The 15198-nt window shown below is 41.9% G+C and overlaps 1 long non-coding RNA gene across 1 annotated transcript in view; it reads left to right on the top strand.

The window, feature by feature from the left end:
• The window catches only part of LOC126236809 (uncharacterized), a 47179-nt gene extending 33791 nt beyond the window's left edge, over nucleotides 1–13388 (top strand). Inside the window, exon 3 of the long non-coding RNA XR_007544985.1 lies at nucleotides 12739–13388. This is a non-coding gene — a long non-coding RNA (uncharacterized LOC126236809). The remainder of the gene's footprint in view (nucleotides 1–12738) is intronic.
• Nucleotides 13389–15198: the final 1810 nt, after the last annotated feature.

The raw sequence follows: 15198 nt of genomic DNA, 5'->3' as shown, positions 1-15198 counted from the left end.
CACCTGTGTTGGGGCCGACACCCTATGCACACAGAGGCTTAAACGCCTCATTGGGGTATCAGTGAACTAAACCCCTTGCATGATTTGAAAAGTGGAATCGCTACTTGCCTGATCACACTGAACGCGTCCCGTTATCTAACGTTCAGTTTCTCTACTGCCTGATCCACTGAAGACCTGAAGATTTGCAGCTTTATATGCTGCTATGGGAAATTGCCTTTTGCACAGTACCCGACTCCAAATATGTACTGAATACAGTTCACATCTCAATGTTCACTCATAAACCGGCTGAAATGGACGTAATTAACTGACAGAATCAAACCTATTGTCACTGGCGAGTGTTATATTCGTCTCTGGTCGTTGCTAGTTAGGATTTTCCTAAGCCCACTATTCTTACGTTATGTTACAGGGCTGCGAGTACTACACCATACACATGGTAGACAGCCCACGTTGATACAGCAACAAATGGGGCTACTTTATTAACGTGTGGTGAAAGGCAAGTTCAAACAGGATAGATCCCTTCTGCCAATCTGCCATGTCTTCAGTGTCGGCCCGTCGCACTGCGTTAATTCCAAACGACCGACTGACACAGACGCAATTTTCACAGCAATGGCGTACATCAGCGGTGGATAGCGCCAGTTCTTTATTCTGTCTGATGTCCATTATAGTTATCCGGGCTGTTATGCCGTGGTCGGTTGATGAATTCTGAGGTGATTCCCAACGTTTTTTCTCCGACTGCGGGAGACATCTTCAAGGAGGTCCGTAGCTTGATGATCCAACACACACACTGGCTTGCTACTGACTGCCGCTAAATTCCGTGTCCGCGCGCCCCCGCGCCGCGGCGTGACGTCACGTGTTTTGAAAACGTCAGTGCAATTGGCCGCTGTCCGTCGCCGTCGATCGCCGTTGCCATCACCCAGTAGTGGACGAGTGGTACACATCTTCTTTAACACCGGCATCCATATACCGTTTAATTTGACGCCCTCCTCCTTTCGGCTGAAATTATTTGGGTGTTTAGCGATTTCGATTGCCTCCCTGTAGAGCCTTTCGTAGTATCCGCTCGTGGCCGCTAGTACCTGCGTCTCCTCGAAACGAATATTGTGGTTCCCTGGCTGGAAAGCATGCTCCGCAACAGCTGATCGTTCCGTTTCTCCTCTTCTACAATTTCCCTTGTGCTCTTCCAAACGTTAGAAACAGTTCTTTTGGTGGTACCCACATAAACATCACCACAGCTGCATGGGATCCTATACACTCCAGATTTTTCCAATGGTTTGCGAGCGTCCTTGGCAGGCCTAAGGTATTCCTGTATCTTCCTGGTTGGCTTGTAAATTACGGTAATATTCCGCTTCGTCAAGATCCTCCCTATTATTTCCGTTACATTTTTAACAAACGGCAGGAAAACCTTAGATTTTGCAGTAGCCTGTACGTCAGTATGATTTCTGCGTGGCTGCCTCAACGCACGTTTTATTTCGGCGGACGAATATCCGTTCTTCGTTAGTGCATTGTGGAGATGTTCCATCTCAGCGTCGAGCAACTCAGGTTCACAAATATTTCTAGCTCTGTCCGCTAACGTCTTGATAACACCCCGCTTCTGTTGTGGGTGGTGGTTCGAATCCCGGTGCAAATAACGGTCCGTGTGCGTGGGTTTGCGGTACACTGAGTGGCCCAAACTACCATTTTCGTTTCTAAACACAAGCACATCGAGGAAATGTAGGTTGCCGTCTACCTCCTCCTCCATAGTAAACTGAATTCTTGAGTTTATACTGTTCAGATGTTCGTGGAACCGGCTTAGTTCCTCCCTACCATGTCTCCACAACACAAACGTGTCATCCACGTATCGGAACCATCTATTTGGTTTCTTGCTGGCAGTACCTAAGGCCTGTTCTTCGAATTTCTCCATAAAGAAGTTTGCAATTACGGGACTTAGGGGGCTTCCCATAGCTACGCCATCCGTTTGCTCATAAAACTGTTGATTCCACTTGAAGTATGTTGTCGTCAAACAACACTTAAACAGCTCTAAAATATCGGCAGGAAAAATTCGATCCAGCTGTTCCAATACATCATTAAGTGGAACCATGGTAAACAGCGATACCACATCGAAGCTGACCAATATGTCCTCCGGCTGGACCACTATGCCATTCAATCTGCTGATGAAATGTGTCGAATTCTTTATATACGAGTCCGAACGGCCCACATGTGGTTTTAACAGCGTAGTCAAAAACTTAGCTAACGAGTAGGTGGGCGAACCAATGGCACTTGGTATCGGTCTTAACGGAACATTTTCTTTATGAATTTTGGGCAATCCATAAAGCCTCGGTGGTAGCGCAACCGAACTGCAGAGACCTTTCTGTACACTCTCTTCAATGGAGGACTTTTTTATTAACCGCGACACAGTTCTGAGAACGTTGTTAGTGGGGTCCTTATTCAGCTTCCTATATGCTTGCGGATCCAGTAGATCCGTAATTTTTCTCTGATAGTCGGCCACATCCATAACCACCGTTGCGCTTCCTTTGTCAGCTGGGAGAACCAAAATACTGTCGTCGTCATTCAGGAGTTTTAAAGCTCTTCTCTCACCCACAGTTATATTACATTTCGGCGGTTTTCCATTGGCTAATATTCTCACTGTTTCTATACGGATTTCTTCAGCTGTTACAGAATCTACACTGCGAATTCCTGCTTCTACATTGGCTATAATTTCTTCCGTGGGCACAAAACGCGGACTAACAGCAAAATTTCCTCCCTTGGCAAGCACAGATGTCTCATCGTCAGATAACGAACGTTTGGACAAATTGATAACGGTCCGGGAAACGTCTAAATGCCGAACAGTCTGATTAGGTAGCAAATTATCAAACTTCTTCTTCTGTCTACTAGACGTCGTCAACATGCGCTTCCCCATAGTATCATGCAGTAGTCTATCGATTTTATCCCAGTCACCGCTGCACAGTTTATTACTGATCGTAATATGGAGAGACATTAACTTACAGTTTATGCTTGCCAAGTCCCGTCGGGTCTGCTGAATGCGCACTCGTAGTAAGGCCTCCTCGGTCCGTTTGAAAATGCGTTGTGCCTTTCCCGAATAGAACAGTCGCTTTATCTTCAGAAACTTCGGTATAACGCCGACGGCTCTGCAACGAGACAGGAATGTGAGGGAACACAAAAGCTGCACTCTCTTCTTCTGGAGTCCTTCCAGGCGTCGCACTTCTCTTGACATCTCCTCCCTGTAGAGGCGTCTGATACTAAAATGTAAACTTTCACGGCCGGAAATATCATGTCCGTTATAATTATCCGGGCTGTTATGCCGTGGTCGGTTGATGAATTCTGAGGTGATTCCCAACGTTTCGTCTCCGACTCCGGGAGACATCTTCATCAACCGACCACGGCATAACAGCCCGGATAATTATTATGGACATGATATTTCCGGCCGTGAAAGTTTACATTTTAGTATTCTGTCTGATGAAACAAACTTCATACAAGAGTACATTCACAGGAAGGTGATGATCGACCATACAGCACTAAACACTGTTGGTTGAAGACTATGTGACGTCTAGTGTCAGCAGAAGTGCACACCAACACTTACTTTGAATGGGACATTTACTGCTGTTGTCCCTCTATGACTTACTACAGAGTACTGAGCTCCACACCCCTTTAACATGCGACGATAGGTTACTTTTTGGTTCCTGCTTCGTGTGCACAAACATTGTTTCCTTCAAGTCCGAAGAATGTAGTTCTCCTGTGCGTTTACTCCACTGTGGCTCTATTTGCTGTATATGCTGTAATATTATGAATAGGGTATCTAACATGACCACTATACGTGGAGGTTGGGGCAGACACAACGTATCAACTTCACTACAGTTTTTATTTAATGTAGTAACTGTGTATAATTCAGTCAGTGGGGTCACTAAAACTCCTACCGAGTGTGCTGTCACCTCATCTCGGAAAACACTTAAAACATTAAAATGCTGAACTAATAGAAATTTCGGCTGCGTTTAGCGGTTTTCCTCAGTGATTGGTGGACGAAGTGAGGGAATCTTGCCATCTTGTAAACTAAATAACGCGGGAAAAATGAGATAAGGAGTTCCTAAGCACAGGCAAAGAGAGCATTCCTCGTTAAGTCTACTAGTACGAAACGTAACTCTTATATTTTAGGAAGAAATTTCTGAAAATGTACGTCTACAACACGACATCGAATGGAAGTGGTCTGTGGGAAGACTAGACGAAACTATTTAAGTGCGGTGTTACATGAGGTTGTTGCAAGTTCAGTGGACTGATAAGATAAAATTATGAAGCTCTCTGCAGAACCGGCGATGACATGAATACTTGCTAAACACTGAATAGGAGAAAAGACAGGATGACAAAACATTTGTTAAGACATCAGAGATTAGCTTGCATGTTACTGGAGGGAACCACAGAGCGTAAAAAATGAGTAGACACCTTGGACTATTTCCAACAAATAACTAAGGACGTTGTGTAGAAGCCCATCTCACACCCCCAAAACCTGTCTCATATAACGAAATAAAAAGACCTGTCACAAAATTTCGGCCGAAGTATATCTTGTAATGTTGTTAAACTATGCGATTCGGTGAAGGTCGCTAGACTCAGAATAGTTGAGAATAGGGAAAGACAGTTTTTATTGTCTTTAAGGTACATTTTTAGTAAAAAAAAGGGTACCCGTATGAAATGCGTAAGCCCAAACGACAATTCAAGCTGGCTTTCCAAATTTTGAGAGAGACTAATGCGGAGGTTTGAACTAGAACGTGGATTGCCATTTTACGAGTATGTCATAACTTTTGTTTCAACGTTACCGCAAATGTGATGTACAGCACCTCCGCAACAAGAACCATTCATTACGTTGAGCTAGTGGATGAAGAGTTCAAAATACCGAGTTTATATAGGTGAAAATTAAAGTTTTGTTAGAAACAGTTGCTTTAAAAGTTCAAATTCTGTTTACTATTATTTAAAAGTACGTGTAAGATGCTTAACACTATCGTTTTGAGATTTCCAAACGCAACTGAACATATTCGGAGGGGTAACAACAAAATCGGTATTGTCTCACAATTTTTGACATATTGCCCGTTCTCTACAATTGGAGTAAGACTTTATACGTTGTGAGTAAATGGTTGGTACGCAGAGCCTCGTTACCGCTGTCATGTACACACAAATGCGATGAGCTATTTTGCTCCGGCAAATGTGACTGATACAAACCATTAGATGAGGCGTTCATAACCATTTGAGATAATCTGTAGGTGAGTATATCACTTGTACTGCCACCGAGAACGTTTCTCTCTTGGTGTAGTGAACTAGGTTTCTACTCATTTATTGTTATCTAAGACATCAGTCTTCTATAAGATACATAGTTCTCGCGTAATATTCCAAGACTGTCGCACACTGAATGGAAGCATGATTTCTGCTACTACACTAAAATGACATTAGCTTTTTCATTAATTGAAGTTGTTAAACAGATTACAAACACAAAACATGGCACAATTTTTATCCCTGTGAGGCCACTGAGGTATGATGCTGGGTATAAACTGTTATGTTGAGTCGTTCACTGTAATATGTAGTCATCAATATAAATTCAGTCGTGGAGAACTAAACGTATGGTTGAAATAAAAGGTTTTAGCCTTTATGGCCTACACACATTGTCATCACTCTTATTGAATCAAGCTACCTAGCAATTGATGTTCGATATATCGCATAATTCTACAGAGCTACGATTTGCAGAGTACCTACAAAGATTTAGTGTAACATCGCTGGCTACAGAGCTCATCATGGGTACCAAACACAAGCCTATCGAAAGGCACATGACGAGGCCCCTATACGGAAGACAGTAACAAGTGCGGCAAAAGCTGCTACATTCACCGAGAACCATTAGAAATCACCGTCATTCATCAAACCGGCTGTGAGCCCTTTGAACACATTGTATTCGCTGTGAATTTCCGCTGTGAATTACGGAAGAGAGCTGATATTGTATCTATCCAGATGGAATGATGCAGATAACAACGAGAGGCGCCCTGTTTCATGGTATTTCCGCAAGTTCATGAACATAGCGAAGTTCCAGTCTGTACGCGATACACGACTATAAGTTGTCCCATTTATCTTGGACAAACAAAACGATTTTTTTTTGTCTAGAAGCAAAAAAGAACTGTATAAGGAAAATATTATACAGCTAGCAGGAGTAAGTAATCACCATGACTGCCTTTCCTTTAACTTTTATCACTACAAAGATATGAACACCTCTCCGGTTTCCTTTTTTTATTAAGTTTCTCTCTTTCTTCAGTCATTCACTTTCTCCCTTCAAGACCTGTACACTCACACATCACACTGTACCAATCACGTAAATACGTCGTTGCTAGAAACGTAGTAGGTCTATAACTTCGCATCCGAGGCTCAATTGCGAATAAAAATTTAAGATTCAAAGTACTGACCATTAGTGGTCACCACTTTCTCCCATCTTTTCGGAAGCATACGAATCCTACGTGGAATAACTGAGCAACTGCTCAGGTGATCCACGAATAGATTGAATTTAGCATTTGTTCATAAAACCAGAGGTTCCGGTTAGCAAGGCAGTATGCCATTGGTCAAAAATGGTGGTTGTAAAGAGTGAGCAATGTCTCGAGTATACTTTTCCAAGTATGTCTTGACTGCAAAATCACATTTCCTGCCTATCACTTCGTAGTGGCCGCTTGCATTTTAGTGCTCTGCTCAAAGTCATCAATTGCTTTCGATAACGATCTGTTGTGATTGCTTCTGAGGGTCCAGTAGTTTCGAAATACTTCACTCTTCCGCCACCATTCCGGTCATCGACGTCAAAATTACCGATCTTGAAGCACTGAAACGATTCTGTTCCTATTATTTCACTAATAGTTGCCTCACTGCTAGTCATACCCAGCGTTTTATGAGCCTCGGCTGAATATTTATTTATATTAAAGCAGAAAATTAGAAGTTCCCACATAAGACGAGATTCGAGCCCGTCAGTCGACGTATTCAGTCGAGAACAACTTTATGAGGCAGTCACAAATAGATTAATATTGTATAGCTTATTGCATGACACTTGCGCCCAAGCACCTGCATCGCCGCTTGCCTCTACTTCCATATATTACAAAACGGCGGAAGCAAAGTTGTAAACCCAGTAACACAAAATTGACTTAGACTTGATTTGTGATTTTCAGCAGATCATGAGGAGAGGACATGGATTACGGAAAAAATGTAGTCTGCTTTTTAGAAAGACGTACTTCTCTTCATATCTTCGTAACAAATAAATTTACAAGAAAGGCAGTCATATCGGTAAATGTGCACTAAAAATATCTGCTTGATAATTTTTTTTTCTTATAGACGAAAAGTTATTTGATATGGTCAAGGTAAATGGAACGCCCTGCATGGCGTCGTGGCTGCCGACGCGAAACACAATCTGTAGCGGTCTGCCGTGTGTGTGCTACTGAATCCCTTGCCTCACGCACAGGATAACTATGCCGGGATTGTTTCCTGCGATGTAAACTACTTGTGTCCATCGATGCCATACTTCATTCATACTGCACGAAGATGCGAACAATGTAACCTACCATGGCCTTCAAGCTTCCGTCATGGAAAGGGGAGCATGTGTGTTGCGTATACAACAGAGTACACCCAGCAGCAGCACGGGGCATAATGACGTCGTGCTAAGGCAGCTTGCGTCATGATTTTTTGATACTGCAGACAGTGAGCAAGAGTTGACACATCAGCACAGTTTAGAGAAAGTGGATTCTCAACTAAATTTCATCGAATGATGAATCCGCTGCGATATTGATAAAATAAAAATAACGGCCCTGAAGACTTGCAGACTTGCAGTGGCTACCTAGAACGATAACAGCTGCTGACGCAGACGGTTGACATACGGTTTAATGTTCTTTCACGAAATGAAGTAAATGAGGGAAGGAGCGTTCCATCTGCCCACTGTTGCTGTGAAATGAGTATTTACATAAGGTGGCAAGGTCTATGTTCTGTTTGCACTTTGTGTATTCCGCCTGAAATTTTAGGATTCGATACGGAAGTTACCATTTGTGTAGCACTCATCACTGCCAAATTTGCTATAATTTCTTTTCTCCTCAGCTCGAGCGTTGGTTGACTCCCTCGTCCGTCCTCCTTTCTTGATTCTAGTCTTTCGATGCTCTTTAATCTTTTGGCCATATTACTTTCATCCATGAATTATAGTCTCGATTTTCCCGTCTGTATTCTTGTCTCCAACATTCCCTTAGTCATAATAATAAACTAGGATTAATGTTATGCAGCTGCCCATCCATGTAGGTTCTCCTGTCAGTCAGCACCTTCGAGACGGTGTCAGTGTAAGTTGTCTTCATCTGTGTTCTCCATCATCAAAATCTGAAAAGGTTCCACTGTTTCCTCTGACGCCTTCGCCACTCCCCGCGTTTCTGCTTCGCATGTGCATACGCTCCAGATGTAGCTCTTTAACTGTTTCCTTCCAGCCAAGGTAACACTGTTGGATATCAGCAGGGGACATCGAGCTAGTTGGAATAGGTTTCCGAATTGTCTATCTTTTTATGTAATACTTGCAGAAACTTAAGTGGTGGAAACTTAACTTTTTGACTACAAAATCATGTAGAACCCGTTAATGAAATACATGTCTAGGTCACCCCAAAATCACTTTTCCTAAAAACCTGCAACTATACCAACTATCGACGGATGCACGATTAGTTGCCATACCCCTAGTGAAGAGTTGACGTAACTTGATGTGAATAGGGATACTCAGGCGGAATATAGCAATTTTCTAAGAATAACTTTTGATTTTGTCAAAACTTCGGGTAACTATCTTTTGAAAGAACAAAATTCTTAAGAAAAAGTCCTCATGAAAAAATGATACTTCATCAAAGAAAATTTTACTTAAATGTATAAACAACATCATGAAACTTCCTGGCAGATTACAACTGTGTGCCCGACCGAGACTAGAACTCGGGACCTTTGCCTTTCGCGGGCAAGCGCTCTACCAACTGAGCTACCGAAGCACGACTCACGCCCGGTACTCACAGCTTTACTTCTGCCAGTATCTCGTCTCCCACCTTCCAAACTTTACAGAAGCTCTCCTGCGAACCTTGCAGAACTAGCACTCCTGAAAGAAAGGATATTGCGGAGACATGGCTTAGCCACAGCCTGGGGGATGTTTCCAGAATGAGATTTTCACTCTGCAGCGGAGTGTGCGCTGATATGAAACTTCCTGGCAGATTAAAACTGTGTGCCCGACCGAGACTCGAACTCGGGACCTTTGCCTTTCGCGGGCAAGTGCTCTACCAACTGAGCTACCGAAGCACGACTCACGCCCGGTACTCACAGCTTTACTTCTGCCAGTATCTCGTCTCCCACCTTCCAAACTTTACAGAAGCTCTCCTGCGAACCTTGCAGAACTAGCACTCCTGAAAGAAAGGATATAGAGGAGACATGGCTTAGCCACAGCCAGGGGGATGTTTCCAGAATGAGATTTTCACTCTGCAGAGTGAAAATCTCATTCTGGAAACATCATGAGTTTACATGTACGAACAAACAGTAGATTCTTCAAGAAAAATATGTTCTGTTTCTTGTTATACCTGCCTGTAGTTATTCAAATAGTGTTACCTCTACGTTTTAAACAAATCACGAATTTAGCAATTACATGTTTGTTTATTTTAATAGAAGGATTCAATTTGCACGCACTTTTACCGTGGTCCTATCAAACTCAATCATTCTCGTCTGGCCATCTCCAGAATTTCCCATTTTTGACCTACGAATCTCGTTGCCATCGATAGTGACAATTTTCCGACAGTACTGGCGGTGGTGGGCGGGGAGGAAGGTACTTCGCCAAAACCAAGCCACCATTAGTATTCGGAGTGATAATGAGGCCCTTGAGAGTCCAGAGAAATTCATTGCTGGTCTTATTCGATATAAGCTGTTGGAATTTTTCAGCTGTTTCCCAGGATTCTTGTGAACAGTCGAATGAGAACCCCCACTTACTTCTTCTGGAGATTGAAAGTGAAACCTTCTTACAATAGAGAGGTTCTTCAGCCTCTGAACTACCATTAAGGAGCCCAAAATGTTGTTACATTCGACGTACCGAATGTCTAACAACCCGTCATCAGAATCCGTAGAAGAAATTCATATCCATTTTTTCTAGAAGGTTTCTTGCAACTTCTCAATCTTAGCCATGTCGACCTTCTTGGTTGCATGTGCCTTTTTCTTTTCATTGGGCCTTTCAGCCGCGATTCTATCTTTGCCGGGACTGTCTGTTAGAGTGGCAGTAAATGCTCCTTTTTTGTCATACCTAGATTTATATGGAGGCCCGGCTTTGGTCAAAGGGCGAATTTCTTCTGGGGTGATGTGTACGTATTCATTTTTTACAGGGATTGTTTGTTTTTAATAAACGGTAATGGAGGGTTTTGTTGGAGCAGCTGTGAGGCGAGTTGTCATAGCTACGACAACTGACGTCTTTCCTAAATACGTCAGTTAGACACTGGGGGATACAAAATTCAGTACTGATGCCACGCAATCCCAAACAACAGACACCAGGGATTATGATAAATGCACGCAACCACAATTAAACACTCTTTAGAAGACCTCCATCAGTAGCGCCTCAATTATATCTACAGGTTCACCGTAAAAGAAAAAGATTAAAATATTTATTCCTAATCAGAAACACCATGAAACAGGGGTCCTTCCTTGCTGACGCTTCCAAGCAGACTGAAGTCACGGTGGATGGTGCACATTTACATATCGGTACATTCCCCATTAGAACGATGACAAAACACTAGGCCCACGAGGGCAGGAAATAGAAACTGTGAGCTAAGTAGCCTCTTATGCCAACTAATCCAGGTCTTCCCTACAGTTCATTTCTCGAAAACTGATTTTTTTGCCTGGGACATTTAACTTTAACAAAAATGGTTCAAATGGCTCTGAGCACTATGGGACTTAACTTCTAAGGTCATCAGTCCCCTAGAACTTAGAACTACTTAAACCTAACTAACCTAAGGACATCACACACATCCATGCCCAAGGCAGGATTCGAACCTGCGACCGTAGCGGCCACGCGGATTTAACTTTAACATCCGTTGTATTTACGTCATTACGTTGAAGTCACTTGCACCAGATTTTTACCTTGAACGTGACTACTGAGTATTCTTTTTCATCTTTGGTGTATTTCATTAATTTTTGCCTCGTTTCTGTTCACGCTCATCTTGCATTTGTCTATTACTTCATACATCAGGCGAAACGGTTTGTGTTCCTTTTCTTTATTCCTGCCCAACTTGACAACATCATTTACAAAATAATTCGTTTGAAGCACTCTCCCATTGCTGCTGGTTTCTCACATTTCTTCATTTAATTTTCTACGTACAAATTAAATAATTGTTGAGTCAAGCTCCATCCCTGCTTCACTCCCTTTGATACTGGTATCTTAGACTATATTCCTTTCTTCCCAGTGACAGCATTTGATTCGTGTTAGGCTGCAGGATAATATTCTTTTCTTCTGCAGTCAATTCCCATAGTCTCCAAGTCTCTGAACAATTCTGACAGCTTATGTTATCGATTTCTATATCGTTTGTCTCTACCCTGATTAAGTGTGGACGATTATTTACAGATGATTGGGAAAACTGGTAGAAGCCGACATTGGGGAAGATCTGTCTTAGTTTGAGAGAGTTTATAAGACTTGTATGTTTAGGGATCGACAGTTTTGAAATTCTACTTTTTATCAACAGTTTGTCCAGAAACTAGACTGGTTATAAGAGTCGAAGGATATGAAAAGGGAGCAGTGGTGGAGACTGTGAGACAGTGTTTTAGCCTTCTCCAATGTTACTCAGTCTGTACAGCGAGCAAGTTATAAAGTGTACCAAGGAGAAATTTTGGACCGGATTGATCTTCAACGTGTTTGGGTGAGCTGGCAGCACAGGGCCGTGTTCATAGCAGTGGACATAGGGTACGTAACACGAACGTCATGAGTTGGCAGATTCAAAATACTAACAAAAGTAACACCTGATGATACTACAGGGTCGTATTCAAAGACTCCGCCTCAACACTGAAACAGTTTACTGTCCCGGAAATTTTGTGCTTTCACAGTTAACAGACGTTTCTTAAACACATAGGTGTCTCTTAAATGCGAGTGTAGATGGAATACCTTAGACCTGTTATTTTACTATTACCTAGCTGCTCCTACCCAACCCACAGTAGAACTGTAGCTGCGTTCATGGCGTAACCATCCACACAAGAAGTCCTATCTAACGCAACTTAATAACTACGAGTTGAGAGGAGCCAAATCAAAAAAAATCATTCAAAAACCTCCGGTGTCTACAGATAAAAACTAATTTCTGTCTCTCTCTTCACTTTGAAATTAACAGAAATTGTTTAGCCTTTAGTAAGTAATAACCTCCGGTGTCTACAGATAAAAACTAATTTCTGTCTCTCTCTTCACTTTGAAATTAACAGAAATTGTTTAGCCTTTAGTAAGTAATACTTTATTCTTCAAAGATAAAAGCATCTTCCAATTTAATTAAGATTCTTTGTATTCGGCCGTGGAATTATACAAAACCGTAACTCCGAAACCTACTGAACGAAAAACGAATGTATTTCATATCTTGAAAGTATAATGTTACACTGATCAAAATCTAAACTAACTATCTGGTCCTAATGTGTGTCAAAAGGACTATTTTTTTTTGTTGTAACTAAAAAAGTTTTTGAATGTAAGTGTAATTTTCTGTTGCTTTATCAATTTTTTTTTGTGTCTTTCCGCAGGTTTCGTTTGAAAAGCAGCTACACGGCGAGTGGACGAGTAGTGGATCTTCGTCATTCGATATGTGGTGACGTAGAAGAATACTGTCCGGGACTCAATCATGAAGAGCTCGATATCGTATTATTTATGGACGTACAGTTCCCCAAGTTTCAGAGTAATACGTAAAACCCCGGAATACGTCTTCCAATAACGGAAAAAAATTTAAACACTCCAACGACTGTTAAAAATACGACTGCATTGTTTATTTGAACTGAAAACGGTGTTTAATACTGTTATATTAAAATCGATGTTTTCGTCATATTCGGAGAAAAGACGTATTATATCTGCTCATCAAATCATTTTCAGATTTGAAAGTGGAATATTTTTCGGTGCTCTAAGAACAAATAACTAGGGGTTTTCAAAAGGTTGTGAGTTTCTTTCAGTGGACCCTAGATGAATACAGCAAGAAGTTTTGCGAAGGTAAGCAACCATTACTCTTGTGCTCCATTTAACTGAAACACTGCGAAAAAAAAAAATAGTTTTTGAAGGACGAACTTCTGACCGAGGTATTTGAAAACAAGTTAATCTCAGGTGAACGATTAATACTGTGAAGTCATGACCCACAATGTCAAAAATATTACAGAAGAAAGCATTATTATTGTTGCTCCTACAACCAAAGAGATAAGAGATTTTGTAATTTTATATGTTGACAATAAAGAATATTTTTGTTGTTGATTTTCAGTCATAGTTTCATTCATACATAACACATATCTTGATTTCTATTTTACCGCGCATTCACGTGGACTAAGGATTCTTCACACTGGACATCAACGGACCTTCACGAAAGACTGGATCGTCACTGTCTCAAGCTGTGCTCACACGAGGCGCTTCGTCAACACGTCTCGTTGCTCAACCTGATAATGAACGATGGCAAGGAGATGTTGGGTAACCCCGCCTGCCTTACAAAACTGTCGGAATATGTTGCCAGCATTAACAAACAAGCAATGATAGCTGAGATTATCAAAGACCTAAGGTTTAATTCAAAAGTCATGTTTCCCGTAAAGGTCATACCACAAATGTTCCTCGTTGCTGGGAACTGAATGAACACGAAAAATATCGTGCAACTTATGTCAAATATCGGACCTCTGCGCGGAGGTCAGCAACAAGGCCTCTTGGGATCAACGTTCCTGTTCAATACTCAGGCGAATTCGGATGGTAACACCTACCAGGGGTAAGGAGAAGATCAACCGAACACGTAACTACCTACACCACATATTTAGTGGATTATCGTCAAGCGTCATCGTAGATTTCGGAGTGGGACCGAGTGCACTACAAGCTGCCAGCCCGAAATCACTTTGCACTGGGAAACGGCTGCACCTGCGCCGCGGCGCCTGTGTCGCTGATAGTTTCTTTTGAGCGTTCAGCGCCGGAGTTAATTCGACGGTTCGCAGCTAAAAACCAACACGCAGCTGAATGAACAACTGTCGAGGCTGATGCGAAACAACGACGACCTGTGAATACTGTGAATAAATGACTGAACTCTCATAACGTTTCACGAGTGTCGAAGACGCTTCGAAGGTTCTCAGCAGCTATCCTGATTTCAAGTGGAGGTGTCTCCTCTACACCTTCTCGAGCACACAAGATGTGTCATTAATGTACGGTTGATGAAACAGTTCTTATTGGTCCGTACTGAAACGCATGTAACGTGTCAGTTTACATGAAATGTATCTATGATTAGTTTCATTGCTTGGCTACTTATTGGCCTTATTTAACACTAATGATCATAGTATTTTTCAGTCCTGCTTAAGAAACTACTCTTAAGACTAGTTGTATTTGCAAACTTATGTGTTTTAATTTAAAAATTCTTGTATAGAACAGACGGACTCTTCAGAAACTAATGACTTCAGAAAAGATTTAAAAATTACAGTAACAGCCTACCTGTCACAAATTCATGTATTTATCGAAATGATGAATATTTTTTGTTGGTGCATATTAAGCTCCATTCTGAGTCATAGACGGCTTTAGTAATGAATAGTAAACGTCATTTTTTTCTTCTAATGTTGTAGGTATGAAGATCTCTATCCTTCTTAATTTGTGACGGATTATTTATGACGGCCGGCCTCTGTGGCCGAGCGGTTCTAGGCGCTTCAGTCCAGAACCGCGCGACTGCTGCGGTCGCAGGATCGAATCCTGTCCCGGGCATAGATGTGTGTGATGTCCTTAGGTTAGTTAGGTTTAAGTATTCTAAGCCTAGATGACATGACCTTAGATGTCATAGTGCTCAGAGCGATTTACTTATGTCGAAAATGCGCAGCCATCAAGTCTATAACCTCCTTTCCTATTTATTTGGTTTTCCCGTATAGTTATTTCTATTGCCTCCCTAATTACGCTGTCCCAGGAACTTGCGATTGCGTCGCGACATTGGTCTCCTCGTGATTATATTCGAGGCATTGCTCGGCGGCTGTTGATGTACCTGGTTGTTC

This window comes from Schistocerca nitens, chromosome 1 (assembly GCF_023898315.1).
Source record: "Schistocerca nitens isolate TAMUIC-IGC-003100 chromosome 1, iqSchNite1.1, whole genome shotgun sequence".
Taxonomy (NCBI): domain Eukaryota; kingdom Metazoa; phylum Arthropoda; class Insecta; order Orthoptera; family Acrididae; genus Schistocerca; species Schistocerca nitens.
The sequence above is the reverse complement of the archived record's forward strand: the minus strand, read 5'-3'. Positions and strand labels throughout refer to the sequence as shown.